Below are 14,482 nucleotides of genomic sequence, written 5' to 3'. Positions count from 1 at the left end.
ACAGTAATAGAATGGTATACATTTGAAAGTTATTAATATACATTCATTTGTGATTCTTTTTTACAGATACTGTTTTTCAACGTTAAAATAGTGAAATCATGCCAGAAAAAAAAAGAAAAAGAAAAGAACAGAGGCAGGAGAATTACTTGAAGAAACATCAACCACAAGTATTGAATGTACAAGATAATGTGGCTAAAAAGAAAAAATCTTCTGGTAAGATCACAAAGCAATTTATGAAAAATGTTTGTAGGATCAAACAGAATGTACAGAATTCTGAAACCACTGAGAATGCTTCAACTAGAAAAAAATTCAAAATAAGAGGAAAAGCAAAAAAGCAAATGGTCAGTCAAAGGAGACAAAGTATGGTAAAAGAAGGCAAAATCAATATAAGGAATTACGCAAAAAAATATTTTACAAGAGAGTAGTACATAATATGCTGAAAGATGTGAAGAAATATAAAAAGAGAGCTCTATTTTATAAAAAGAAGAAGCATATTGAAAACATTGTTAAAAAGGCTTTTGAAGTAAAAAGGTAACTATTCATTTTAGTATTAAACAGAATTCGATCACTAGATAAACCAATCCATTTAATGAAGGCCAAAAGTAGGAGGAAAAGAGTAATTAATAGAAAAAACAATTGTGATGTTTTTTTGGGAGAATGGAAACACAGTTCCAGTTCAGAGCCTTTCTTTAATGAAGAGAGTTATTTACAGAGCAAAAAATTACTGTATGCAGTTGACACCAGTGGTAGAGGTTATGAGGTTAGAGATGGTTGTCCAATTGAGAAAGAGAAAATGGTTGAAAGAAATGCAGAAGAAGTGATAGCTGATGAAGTTCTAGGGAGACGTCCTAAACACCCTGTGTACACTTGGGATTGCAGTAGTATTTGTAGTGTGCAACAGGAATCTATTGATAGATTATGTAGTTTTTTACGAGCATATAGTAAAAAAAGTGTTAAACAAAAGATTAAGGTGTTGCAAGGACAAGACCCTTGCAGAGTGAGAAAAAATACTGGTTTGCAAGGTCATTTTCTGGCTTGTCTTTCTAGGAAAGTTTGTCAAAGTGTTTTTCACCATTTCAGGATGCTGGCAGTACATCATACTCAAATGCGGAAGTTAGTGAGAAGATTGTATTATGCAAAAAGTCCAGCACTAAAGTTAAATGAGTTGAACAGTGCTCTTTTGCGTGGGTCAGTATCAGTTGTGAAGAAGGTTTGTGATTATATTGAGTTTTGTTACTTTGGTCCTCAGCAAGAGAGTGCAGAAACTGACACATTAGTAGAACAAAAATGTTGAAGACAATTAGAACCCGTAATTACAAAAAATTTTGAGGATGAAATCACAAAGTTGAAGGTAATTTCAGGGGAAAGACCAAATGTTTCTTGTATTTGTTGTCGGCGAAGTCACTATAAAAATGGGACTAAGGGTGTCAATCTGTATTTAAAAAGTGAAATAGAAGATAATGATAAGTGGATGGAATTTGCAACTTATTTGTTCGTAGAGGATTGTTTTGATTTGGGATCTGAGCAGCGTATTTGCAAATATTGTTATAACAAATTAGATGAGAATAAAATGACTGCTAGAGCTGTTCATAATAATCTAGAGTTGGTTGCTATTCCTCCAGAGCTGATAGATTTAAATACGTATGAGTCTATTTTCATTTAATGTGTTCACCCGTTTCTGGCTATTGTACGTATGGAGCCTAAAAGAGGTAAATTACCTCCATCAGAGTTGCAAAGAGGATTGAAAGGAAGAGTTGTGTATTTACCGTTAGATTTAAGGAAAAATATTGAAACTATTGGTGTAGACCATGCAGAAAATGAGCCACTAGTCAATCTAGTTAATGGTGTTCCTACTAAGAATAAGAAAATCTGGCAAGAGTTAGTGGATGTTAGAAAAGTGCAAAAGGCATCATTGTATCTGTTAAAAAATAATGAGTACTATAGAGATGTGTTTGTAGGAGAAGAAGAAATAGATTTAGCAGAAGATACTGAAACATTAAGTAGACAAATAGAAAAAGTGGACATGTCCAGATGTGAAGAAATCTATGAACATTACAGTGTACATCCACTTCATTCCAAAGAGGTGATGGGGAATACAATTGAGTTGTTCCAAATGAAAAAAGCAACAGGAAGTCCGATGAGTGTATGGGAAGGGAGCTTGGAAGCTCGTTGTTTCCCGCAGACGTTTCCAACAGGAAAAGGTGGACGACATGATGAACGTCCTGTGCAGATTCCTGCATCTGAATATTGGACAACAAGATTATATGCAGAAGTTTTCGACAATGTATCCCTTATATATTTCATCTTCTGTTTGAAAGTGACTTGTCTGGACTTTCATATGCAGTAAATCACATTTTAAAAACTGAAATGCATCTGCAAAATGTAACTGCAAAGGATTTTATGGATAAAGTGCATCAGAGAGATGATCATTTAGAATCTAAGTTGATTAATCTGATGACATGTCAGCGTGGGACTAATGAATATTTGTACCGTCGTCATGGAAAACTGAAATGTATGCTACGGAACTTGGGAACTCCTACATGGTTTGTTACACTAAGCTGTGCTGAGTATGCTTGGGATGATTAACTTGAATTTCTTCGAGAGGCAAATTCCAATATAAAAAATATTGAATACAAGACACCTGGAGAATTGTGCTCTTTGGATCCTGTTAATGTATGCAGATATTTCAATCATAGATTTGAAGCTATGATGCCTTTCATCTGCAATAAAAAGAATCCTCCTCTTGGAGAAGTTGTGGATTTCTTTTGGAGAAAGGAGTATCAAGCAAGAGGTGCTCTTCATATACATATGTTGTTATGGATCAAGGACGCCCCCAAATTTGGAACAGATTCAGATGAAACTGTTTTGTCTTTCATTGAAGATTATGCCACATGTGCTGTACCCAATAGCAGAGAAGATAAAAACTTAAAACAACAAGTCTTACGATTCCAAAGCCATAGGTGTGGAAAATACTGTCGATGAAAGTACAAGTCAAAGGATAAGTTCTATACCAAATGTCGTTTTGGATTTCCACGTCCTGTATTATCCAAAGGAAGAGTGAACAGTGGTATGTCAACTATGCGACATACCATCACAAGAAAGTCTCCAAAAAATACCTACAACTTAAGAAGAAGCGAAGAATCAAAATACATAAATGACTACAATCCAGTTATTTTATCCATGTGGAACGCTAATATGGATATTCAGTATGTTGCGGACAATTCCATTGCTGTTGCTCGATATGTAACGTCCTACATTACTAAATCAGAAAAGACTGAATTGAAAGAAATGTGGGAAGAGATTTCTCACGAGAAGACTCTAAGTAAGAAATTATACAGTTTCAGTTTGAAGATGTTATCGCATCGTGAAATTGGAGCATATGAATGTTCAGATCGGTTATCATCTGCAAGTCTATATTCCAAAAGTAGAAGAATCATTTGGGTGAGTCTAGGTCTTGCAGTAATGCGAAATCAGGTACTGAAATCTGTTCAAGAAATTGAATATTTAGCAGAAAAAGAACCAGAAAGTACAGATATTTTGAAAACGAATATGTTGGACACATATTACCCAAACAGAAGTCCTCATGTTGAGAACATGTGTCTCTATGAAGTGCTGCAAAACTACACTTTTAAACGGAATACTACAGAGAACATCAATGATGGAAAATATGCAGTGATTGGTTCCGAAGGATGTCTGGTGAAACAAAGGAAAGGAAATTTTATTAATCACAGGAAACTGAGTTGCGACACTGCTGATAAAAGGGAATTTTACTATTTAGCCCTTTTTCAAATGTTCAAACCATGGTGTTCAGAACTGGAATTACTTGGAGATTTTCAGAGCTATGAAGATTCATTTAATGCTTGTAAAGATAGCATACAATGCAGTGCTTTTGCAAATTATGTGAAAATGTTGAATGATGAAATTGATCAAGAAGCTACAATTGCAGCTGAGATTGCTAGAGACAGTTCTCAAGACAGTCAAAGTTCTGCTGCACTGAGTCAAGATCCACTTAGACAACCAATTGTTGAAAATGAAGCAGCAACTGCCATGAATGAGGTGGAAACAGCAATGTATCAAGCTCAAGAAGATGTAATACAGTTAGGAAACTTGGAAGAACAACTAAATCTTGAACAGCTACAAATATATGAACAAGTGAAAGAGCAGATTGACCATGGATTACTTCATGAAAAGAAAGGGTGCTCATGTACATCATTTCAACCTATCCGAATGTATGTGAGTGGTCAAGCTGGAACAGGAAAAAGTTTCTTAATTAAATTAATTACAAGTTATCTGCAGAAAACAACTGAGTCGCACTTGTCTTGTGTTGTGACCGCTCCAACTGGGTTGGCAGCACATAACATTAAAGGAATTACTTTACATCGTTTACTAATGCTACTAGTAGAGGGGAACAACCTTTACAACACAACTTTTACAACGCACTACACTTACAACGCAATTTTTACAACGCAACATCCACTACAACGCATTCCAAACATCGCATGACACTACAACGCATTTTTAAAAACTACCTTTACAACGCATTCCATTACGTCGCATACTACCTTTACAACGCATACCATTACAACGCATAATATTACACTACACTATCCAACACTTACCCTACTGTTGCACCCCTTGGAGTTAGAATAGTAATTTTTACCCCTATACTATCCAACACTTACCCTACTGTTGCACCCCCTGGAGTTAGAATAGTAATTTTTACCCCTATACTATCCAACACTTACCCTACTGTTGCACCCCCTGGAGTTAGAATAGTAATTTTTACCCCTATACTATCCAACACTTACCCTACTGTTGCACCCCCTGGAGTTAGAATAGTAATTTTTACCCCTATACTATCCAACACTTACCCTACTGTTGCACCCCCTGGAGTAAGAATAGTAATTTTTACCCCTATACTATGCAACACTTACCCTACTGTTGCACCCCCTGGAGTTAGAATAGTAATTTTTACCCCTATACTATCCAACACTTACCCTACTGTTGCACCCCCTGGAGTTAGAATATTAATTTTTACCCCTATACTATCCAACACTTACCCTACTGTTGCACCCCCTGGAGTTAGAATAGTAATTTTTCCCCCTATACTATCCAACACTTACCCTACTGTTGCACCCCCTGGAGTTAGAATAGTAATTTTTACCCCTATACTATCCAATACTTACCTTAAATGCAATGTAATATTATGCGTTGTAATGGTATGCGTTGTAAAGGTAGTATGCGATGTAATGGAATGCGTTGTAAAGGTAGTTTTTAAAAATGCGTTGTAGTGTCATGCGATGTAATGGAATGCGTTGTAGTGGATGTTGCGTTGTAAAAATTGCGTTGTAAGTGCATGCGTTGTAAAAGTATGCGTTGTAACGTCATACATCCACTAGTAGAGCATGAGAACAAATTGGAATACCACAAGCTATCTGGAGAAGCTTGTTGTGAAGTTTCAAGAGTACTGAAGAAAATTAAACTTCTCATTATTGATGAGGTGAGCATGGTCTCAAACTTGATGCTTGCCTTTGCGCATTTAAGAATGCAGCAAATTCTTAAAACAGAGTATGACGTGTTATTTGGAGGAAAACACGTCATAGTTTTGGGAGATCTACTGCAACTGACTCCGGTAAAAGGACAACCGTGATTTAAAACACTTGCACATGAAGATACCAGAAAGTCTCTTGGTAGTGTTGGTACTGTGAACATTTGGACTAATTTTGAATACAAAGAACTGACAACAAATATGCGACAGGCAAATGATGCTGAATATTCTTCAAGATATAAGAATTGGAATTCTTACAAAACATGGCAAACAAGCTTTGGAGAGTCGATTACTTTGCAATGTGTTTCCAAATGAAAATGTAGTTCCTGCAAAAGTGTACATGAAAATTGCTGAAAATAAATCAGTGATCTGCTTAATGCCAACACTGCGAGAGTGTTCCATATTCAACGAAGAACTATTGAAACTGGAAAATGAAGAAATTATAAAAATGGAAGCCATCGATAAAATAGAGCATGAAGGAATCACTATTATTTTGACTTTAAAGTTGAAAACAAAACTGGAGTCTTTATAAAAAAACATATCAGAAACAGCTGGTTTAGAAAAGACACTATATGCGTGTGTAAACTGTCGGGTAATTTTAAGGCGTAATTTGGATGTAGAAAAAGGTTTAGCTAATGGCGCAATGGGTAAAGTGGTGGATTTTATTAATTATCAGAAAAAAGAAGGAATTGAATTTTTTAAAATTAAATTTGATCAGATTGAAGAAGTTAAAGAAATTGGTTGTTGTTCAGTTTGTTTTTTGCTTGTTAAAGATTTATATGTCCGTAGGAAACAATTTCCATTTTCTCTGGCATATGCAGTGACTATTCATAAATCTCAAGGATTAAGTGTAGACAGTGCATTGGTGAACATTGGATCTACTGTATTTAAAGAGGGTATGGCATATGTTGCTTTGTTGCGAGTCAGAACATTATCTGGTTTGTTTTTGATTGATTTTGATGAGACAAAGGTTACTGCAGATGCACACTGTGTAAAAGAGTATAATAGGTTAAGAAGGGTGTATGCTCCAAATTTAGGTAAATCTCCTGTATTTGAAAAGCGTGTGGTTGGTCGAAAAAGAAGGTTTGAGAATATCTGTTCTGAAGGTGTTGAGAAGGGAAAAGAACAAGATAATGTTGTGATTGCAAGTAAAAAGAAATTGGACACTGTTGAAGAGATTGTTGGTTATCAGTTTGAAAATAGTTCAGGTGTAAACTGCTATGCTAATGTAGTGGTCAATGTTGTTTTTTATCTTGAAGGTTTGCAAGAACAAATTATGCAGAATCGGCAAAAAAGATTTTGTTCTCTGTTGCATTCGGTTTATGAAAAATTGACAACAGATACAAGTAAAATGCAATCTGTTTCAGATGTTCGTAATCTTTTGGATGTGTGTTCTGGTTCTACACAATTTACACAAAATATCCAACAAGATGCTCAGTAATATTTAATGTATATGCTTACCATTTTTTAAAATAAAGGTGTAGAAATAGAAAATATTTTTGGCTGGCCTTTCTTACAAATGGGAACATCATTGTGAAAATTTCATGTATACATGTACCACTAATGTAGACACTGAAAGATTTCTGTAGTTAACATTACCAGACTGTAAATCAGTGTCTTTCAATACATTAGTTAAAGGTGCAAATCAAAACATGGAGTGTAGCCAATGTAAATCAGAAATGTTATCCACATTATTTTTAACAAAATATGGACAATACATAATTTTAATGATGCAATGTTGTACAGCTGATTGAAGAAAATTGGGTACTTTAATAAAGCAATTTGTAGCAACACAACTATCAATATCAGGAAGGACTTTTGTTGCAATTGCAATAATTTTCCATGATGGTCCTTCCACCACAACTGGACATTAGACTGCCTATCTAAAATGTGACAAAGGGTGGACACTTTGTAATGATTCCCAGTTGGTTTTCAAACAACGTTTGCCTAGGGAATTACCAAATTCCTACCTAATATTTTTAAAGTCAAAGTTTTAGGAAGATAATTAATTCTCTGAGGAATCTATTATTATAATTTAATAGGACTAGCATTGGACAATTTACATAAAAAGGAGTGCAAAAATACCATTTGGCCTCAAGGAAAGGTATATGTTTGAATTATGGACTTTTTTGTGCTCATTGACTCAGTGAATATTTTTAAGCGGCAACATTTACAGTTTTTATAAGTTAAAATTATAAAATGTTGTTAGCCATAAGCATTTCATATATGTGTGATTTGTATTTTGTGGTATTTTACTGAGAATAGCATGTTGGTTTTTTTTTTTAAACAATCTTTTTGATTGTTTTTTTTTTGCCCGCTGTTAAGTGATGAGTACGATTGAAATCACTATTTCTAGTGAAATTCAATATATTCTGAGAACAGCAAAAAAGGCAAACAAATTACTTTGTTGAAATTATGCTGTGTTGTAAAAAATGTATTATTACAGGTTATAACTATTTTTTCTTTTCTTTCACAGATCCTAATTCTAAAATAAGCAATTTACATCAATTTACTTTGCAAAAAAAATCTGAAAAAAATGTATACCATTTTTAATTTCTATTACTGTGAAGGTAAGGTTAACTAAGTATTAATATGCAGAATGGGCAGATCTGCAAGAACCTACAAAGATTGAACAAGTTTTTTAAAATACTCTGTTTATACCTATGTAGTTTTGAAATCTCTCTGTTATCGGATATTATGTGACCTCCAAAAAAACAGATTTGAGTGGTTCATAATAAAAAGGACCGAACTCATTTCAATCATTCTTCTTTGAGCATCTTTGCAGACAAAACTCTGTGCTTACCTTCTATCATTCGGAAGCAATTTTAAAACAGATATATGTCACTTTTTGTAGCATAGTTATTGCACAAGACACTCTTTCATATTTACAAAGAGAGGAAAAGGCACTCTGTGTACTTTTTCTACTCCATGTAAATACAACCTCATCATACACACCACTTTGCGTTGAAAGGGTGTTCTATAAGTGTTGTTTGTTGTGCATGATTGCACTGAATACTCAAAGAACAAGACACATCTCCAGATTTATCAGAAATCATAAATCTCGATATGTGTGTGAATGCTGCACCATTCTCCAATTGGTGTACGAAAGCACAACAGGGAGAATTGTTTTCATTTCTCCTCATTTTTAAATCTTCAATGCATGCTAAAATGTTCAGCATACATGAAGGAGAAAAATGCGTTTACTGATTGTTTTTGTGCAGGAAGGTGTGTCTTTCTGCACAAAAACAAACAGCACATGACACAGATATCCTTGCACTATGGTGCAAGGGTGCCTGTGTCACCACATGGCTGCAATCTAAGCAGCCGTGCAGAGAGAAGCATAGATTTGAAACATATTTATGTACATATGTTGCATCCATGTGCTTCGGAAGTACTACAGCACACTGCAGTTAAAGAGGTTACTGTGTGATGCTGCAGCACTTCCTCATAGTTCTGCACTTATAAATTCACCATACGCTATTAATGCATTCATTCAGTCAATTACGTACTACACATACATTCATCTAAACTTTCACACACCATCAAACAAATATAGCTCTTTTTTTAAACCAAGAAAGTTAGTTCTTAAAAGAACTTTTTTTTCTTTTATATTTTTTTTTGTTTTTTTTAACAATTTTTAATTTTTTTTGGTTTTTCTTGAAAAAAAAGGAAAAAAAGAACTGGAGGAACAAAACAATGAACTTCAGGAAAAAAAAAAACTAGCAATGGTGACTCTTGCTTGCGGCAGATTAGATCGATTGACTGCTCCCCATAGCATAAAACCTCATTGCCTTTTATGCAGAGCACTTTCAAGTATTGGAACTGAGGACGGATGTCCAAATTTTGTACAGAAGGATCCACCCTTGAAGTGCTTGGCTGCGATGGATCTGAAGGAGCACGAACGACTCTCATCCTGCGGCATTCCTCCCGAGCAAGGTTTACTGGATGAAGGGTCCTCAGATGCTTCATCATGCTGGCAGTTCCGCAGAAATATTTTTTGTTTGGATCCCCACGGGACAGCACTCTCTGGCAGATCTTGCAGGTCACCAAGGTGGCATTGGTTTTTGTAAGCCCCTCAGGATAGGTGAAAAATGTCCACACCACAGATGAAAAACGTTGTGTGCGTGGTGGCTCTTCCAAAAAATCATCCTCAGATGAATGAGGAGATCCTGGAGATGCCTGGTGCCCTGAAGCCATTGTTTGTAAAGAAGAAAGTTTGAGCTAAGTGAAAACTTAGTCAAAAAAGCTTCTTCTCTGCAAAGAGATGCTCCTCCAAAGAAGGTCAAAGAAGAATTATTGAAATGGGTGTGGACTTTCAATAGTTAGAACAGGAAGTGTAATGAACCAATCAAATCTCTTTTTTTCTGGTCACATGGGATCCGCGCTAGGGGTGGGCGGAATTTGCGGAATTAACCTCCGCAAATTATCGCGAGATTGCAGAAAATCTCCGCAAACACGCCGGAAATATCGCGAAGATGCGGAAGTTTTTTGCCGCCTGTTCGCGGTATTTTTTGCGTGTTCGCGGGTCGCCAACTTACCCATGCGGTCGCTCATGGGCGCGGCCATCTTGTTTTCACTTGTCCCGCCCTCTGGCGTTGTTTACTTCCTGTTCCGGGTCGCGCAATGCATGTTCGCGGTCGATATTTCCTGTTCGCGATCGCTTTTACTTGATCGCGTTGCTTTTTGCTTGCTCAGGGAGAAAATATCGCGCGAACTTGCGCACGTGGTCGCAACGGGCGCGGCCATCTTGTTTTCCACTCTATTGCATGGTTCTGGGGCCTGATTTTCAATCCTCCCTAAATCTTTTCAATCCTTTGTTTATAGCCACTTTTTTCGGATCTTTATTACTTATTATTTCTCTAACTATTTTCCTGCCTCTATATTTTTGGTTTTTGTGTACCTTTTTTTTTGTTTTTTAGCTACTTTTTCTCTTTGTATTGCCTGCTATTTATTTCCTTTACTCCTTTATTTATTTTACCTTTTCTTTCCCGCCCCGTCCCCAGAACCATGTCCAAGGGCAGGGCTGTTCGCCGGCGCAGCCAGAGCCGCGACCGCCTTCCTTGCGGAAGGCGGCGCCCACAAGGGGTGCATGCACGGGCCTTATTTGGGGAGGCGGAGTTGGCTGCACTAATTTTCTTTGTGCAGCGCCACCTCCCCTCAACCCTGGCAGCAGGTGGCAGGCCTGGGTCCGGGTACGGCCTCCGGGAGCGTCGGCAGCGGTGGGGGAAGGTGCGCCGGGCAGTGTCTCGCATCTCTGGGGTCCGGCGCACCCAGGCACAGCTGACGCACCGGTGGTCCGACATCCTGGACCGTGAGCAGGACCTGCTGGACCTGCTAGGAGTGGAGGTCCCGGGGCTTGGTGAGTACCTATTTAATTATTACAACTTTGTGTCTGTTCTTCTGCTCTATGTTATATATTGCGAATATCTTTTTTTCCTTCCAACCAGATAGAATGTTGCTGCTTGCAATACATTCCAGGTTAATAATGTTTAAAAGTCTTCTGTGATTATGACACAGGTGCTCTTCTGCGCTACTACTAATCTTACTTGTTTGCAGCTTTGCGTTTGCGCTTGCTTAGCGTGATTCTTTACGAGTTTATTTTAGAGAAATTAAGTTACGTAATGCTACAGTGACTCATGTCCACTCCTTACTTTGTCCTGTCACTAATAGATAGGGGCGGATTGATACATAGGTTTAGGTACTTTGTATGAGCTTCTAATTGGTTAGTGGTATGCGTGATGCCCCCTCACTCAGTTACGTGACGTGCTGCTAGTACGCCAGTCTTTAGAACCTTTCTAGTTTGTTCAATGAGTGGAGGTAGGCTTTGCAGTTACTTAGCAGTAGCAGATGAGCATCAATCAAATCAAAATTGTGTATATACAAAAAATGTAGTCATGTTAATGTGTCCTCCATGATTGGATCATACACATTGTTGAGGAATACAGTCGAAATGCATACTTAATGTACAATTGGCATGCCTGGAATAGGTGGGCTAGGTTGGGTGGTAGGTTGTACTAATACTTAGGCTTACTTGTAACTTAGTTTTCTGGAATCAGAATGGAAGAATGGATTACTGTTGATAAATAGTAACTTAAGTAGTCGAACTGCGAATCCCCCGATATTACATGTTGACCAGATGAGATCGGTCAATGTAGTTATTGCAATTGTTTACATTAGTGTTTTTTGACCGTTGTTGAAAAAAATTGTATTTGCTTAAGTTGACACCATCCATCAATGTTTGTCTTTCTTATATCTTTCCTGTTCATCAGCACCCAGGGGCAGACGGGCAGGGACTGGGCAGTCGGCGGGACAGGAACACCACGAGGAGGACACCGCTGAGGGCTCCTCTGCTGGCCCCAGTAAGTCTTCTTGTTTTTAATAATATTTCTTATTCCATAACTTTTACTGCCCCATTTCTCCCGAACTATAGTGTGTTTCCAAATGCTATTTTTTACCACCAATTATCCTTCGATCTGTACGGTTTCAAAAAGCTTATCCCTGCCTCCGCTATGATGACTGAGTACTACTACATACTATCAGTCTGTCTGTCTGTACTGTAGTAGCTAGTCTTGCCCAGTGCCACTCTTTGTGAAAGGTTGTAATATAAAACTCATATTCACCAGTAGCTCGTACAATCCGTTGGGTCGTTGTCTTGTACTACTTTTTACTCTTGTTGATGTTTAGGCTTTGAAAATTCACAGCAACAGCCCTACCAGATTTCTTAATATTTTGATATGATACCCTATAGGACATACAACTGTTGTAGGGATCTTGCACATACATTTGCACCAGAAAATAGGATGTTGGTGATGGTAGGTTGGACCTTCCTTGCACACCTCAATCAGAAATTCCGCACCCACCACAATTCCACTGCTTGACTATAGTACTGTCTTGTCATACCTATTAGGTCTCGGAACCCTCCCCCCAAGACAACCAACAAGTAGACAACCCAGAACATTAACACACCCAACCTCTGTCGTGGAAGCAATTCACATGCACACCCTTACTTTAATTTGCTCAATCGTGTAAGTTAGTCCACTCCACACCAAATACCACAAAGTCTATGTAAGTTTAAAATTTTTATTTCAATTTGAGAAGGTCTGTACACTGTTATCTTAGCAGCACCAACCGGCAAATCAATAACATTAAAACAAAATACATTGTTACACTAATACAGTTGGGAATTAAATCATGATAACTGAAGTGGTGGAAGGCAGCACCACCATCCCATAGCAATTTAGTTTATATACATTTATAAATGAAGATGTGAGTGAAGGGACCCCTCACCTCAGAAGAACCTAGTACTGGTAGTTGGTGCATCGTTCAGAAGCTCTGGTTCGTAGAAGCGAATCTTGCGTCTGTAATGCGAAAAAAGGAAATGGTGTGCGTTAGTATATTGCAACTTGCAAGCATTTCTCAGCCGTGCCAAAAAGTGTAGCATCTATGGATAAGCAATATGGACTAACAGTAACAGTAGTACACCAGTTCTTCCTAAAAAAGTGGCTTGTTAATGTTTGTTGACCGCCTGTACGCAGCGCGTAGACTAGACAGTAGCAGTGTGAGGCAGGTCATGTGGGCTCAAAGGTGTCTTAAGAAGCTGCAAGGTAAAGGTAACGTCACATGTGCATGGCTAGGGCTAATCAAGCAAATGCTACAATGATCATATAACTTAGTGTCTACTCTACTACTACCTGATTTGTACTAGTGATTTATGTTAGTATTAACTCATTTTTCAACCTTGCTACTGATCAATAGGGGGGAGGTGTATATGTTGCCTAATAAATGTGTAATGTTTTCTAGGCGCACTACCGACCACCATTGCTGGGGCCAGCGAAGGCGACGCAGAGGGCGAGGATGCGGCAGTTGCAGATAGCAACGGAGGGGGAGTGGCAGCACCAGTGGCAGGCGGTGGTAAGTTAGATTCATAATCTTTAACTATTGTTGAACTTGACAGCACACTCACTGCAAAGGTGTACTGTATGTATATGTATACTGTAAAGTTGTGAATTAGGGCCCCATTAGGATGGTGGGCGTATTGCCCCCGCCGGGCTGGCTGGAATTCACTGCCGTCACAGCAGGGGCAAACCTCCCGCCATCCCTGTAGAAAATATTCAGACATGTCTAGGCGGAAAAGGGTTCAATATGGCGGTGGTGTCTCTCTCACCACACCGGCAGCCATATAATCTGCATTTTGGAATGCCTTTGCGTGGCGGCATTACCGTCCGCCACGGAAAGGCATGCACACATTGCAGAGTATGCTTGGGGGCCCCCATGGAGGGTACCTACCGATGCTATGGTACCCCCCGACTTTCAAAGCAAAACGTGACAGGCTCCGTGCGAGGCCCGTCATGTTGTGCTTGGAAAAGCAGCACAACATTTTAGCATTGCTTTCAGCGTCACTGTGCCGGGCGCATCATCCTAATTAATTGTCCCCACGGGACCCCCACCCTTTTTAGCAGTCGGATGGCGGGCGGACAAAGTCCGCCCGCTATCCGATGTCGTAAGTAAGTATGAGTTCTTGGGGACGTTTGAAGAGTGAACTAGAAGACTAGAATTCCCTTTAATTGGTATAGGACTAGGAGCCAGAGTATTGAGTAACCAATGGCCTCATCTATCTGATTTCAACTCCGCTTTGAAAGTTTTATGGAGAAGAGCACCTGGTGCACTGTTCAACTAAAAAGTGTAAGACAGGTGGAAGGAAGAAGGACGGGCGACATTTAAAATGTTATGTACTACTGTGCTTTATTTTATAGTGCTACTCTACCATGCCACTATGTGTATAAATAATTACCTTGTCCTACTGTTTTATTAAGACTATATTTTACAATTGTCTTGTTTTTTTCTTTTTGATACACAGCTACTCCGAAAATCAACCGGAAGGAGTTGGCCGCCAAGGCACGGCGCCGGAAGCTGGAGGCAATCCAGCAGGAATAC

Source organism: Triturus cristatus, chromosome 11 (genome assembly GCF_964204655.1).
Source record: "Triturus cristatus chromosome 11, aTriCri1.1, whole genome shotgun sequence".
Taxonomy (NCBI): domain Eukaryota; kingdom Metazoa; phylum Chordata; class Amphibia; order Caudata; family Salamandridae; genus Triturus; species Triturus cristatus.
This window is presented reverse-complemented; position numbering follows the sequence as displayed.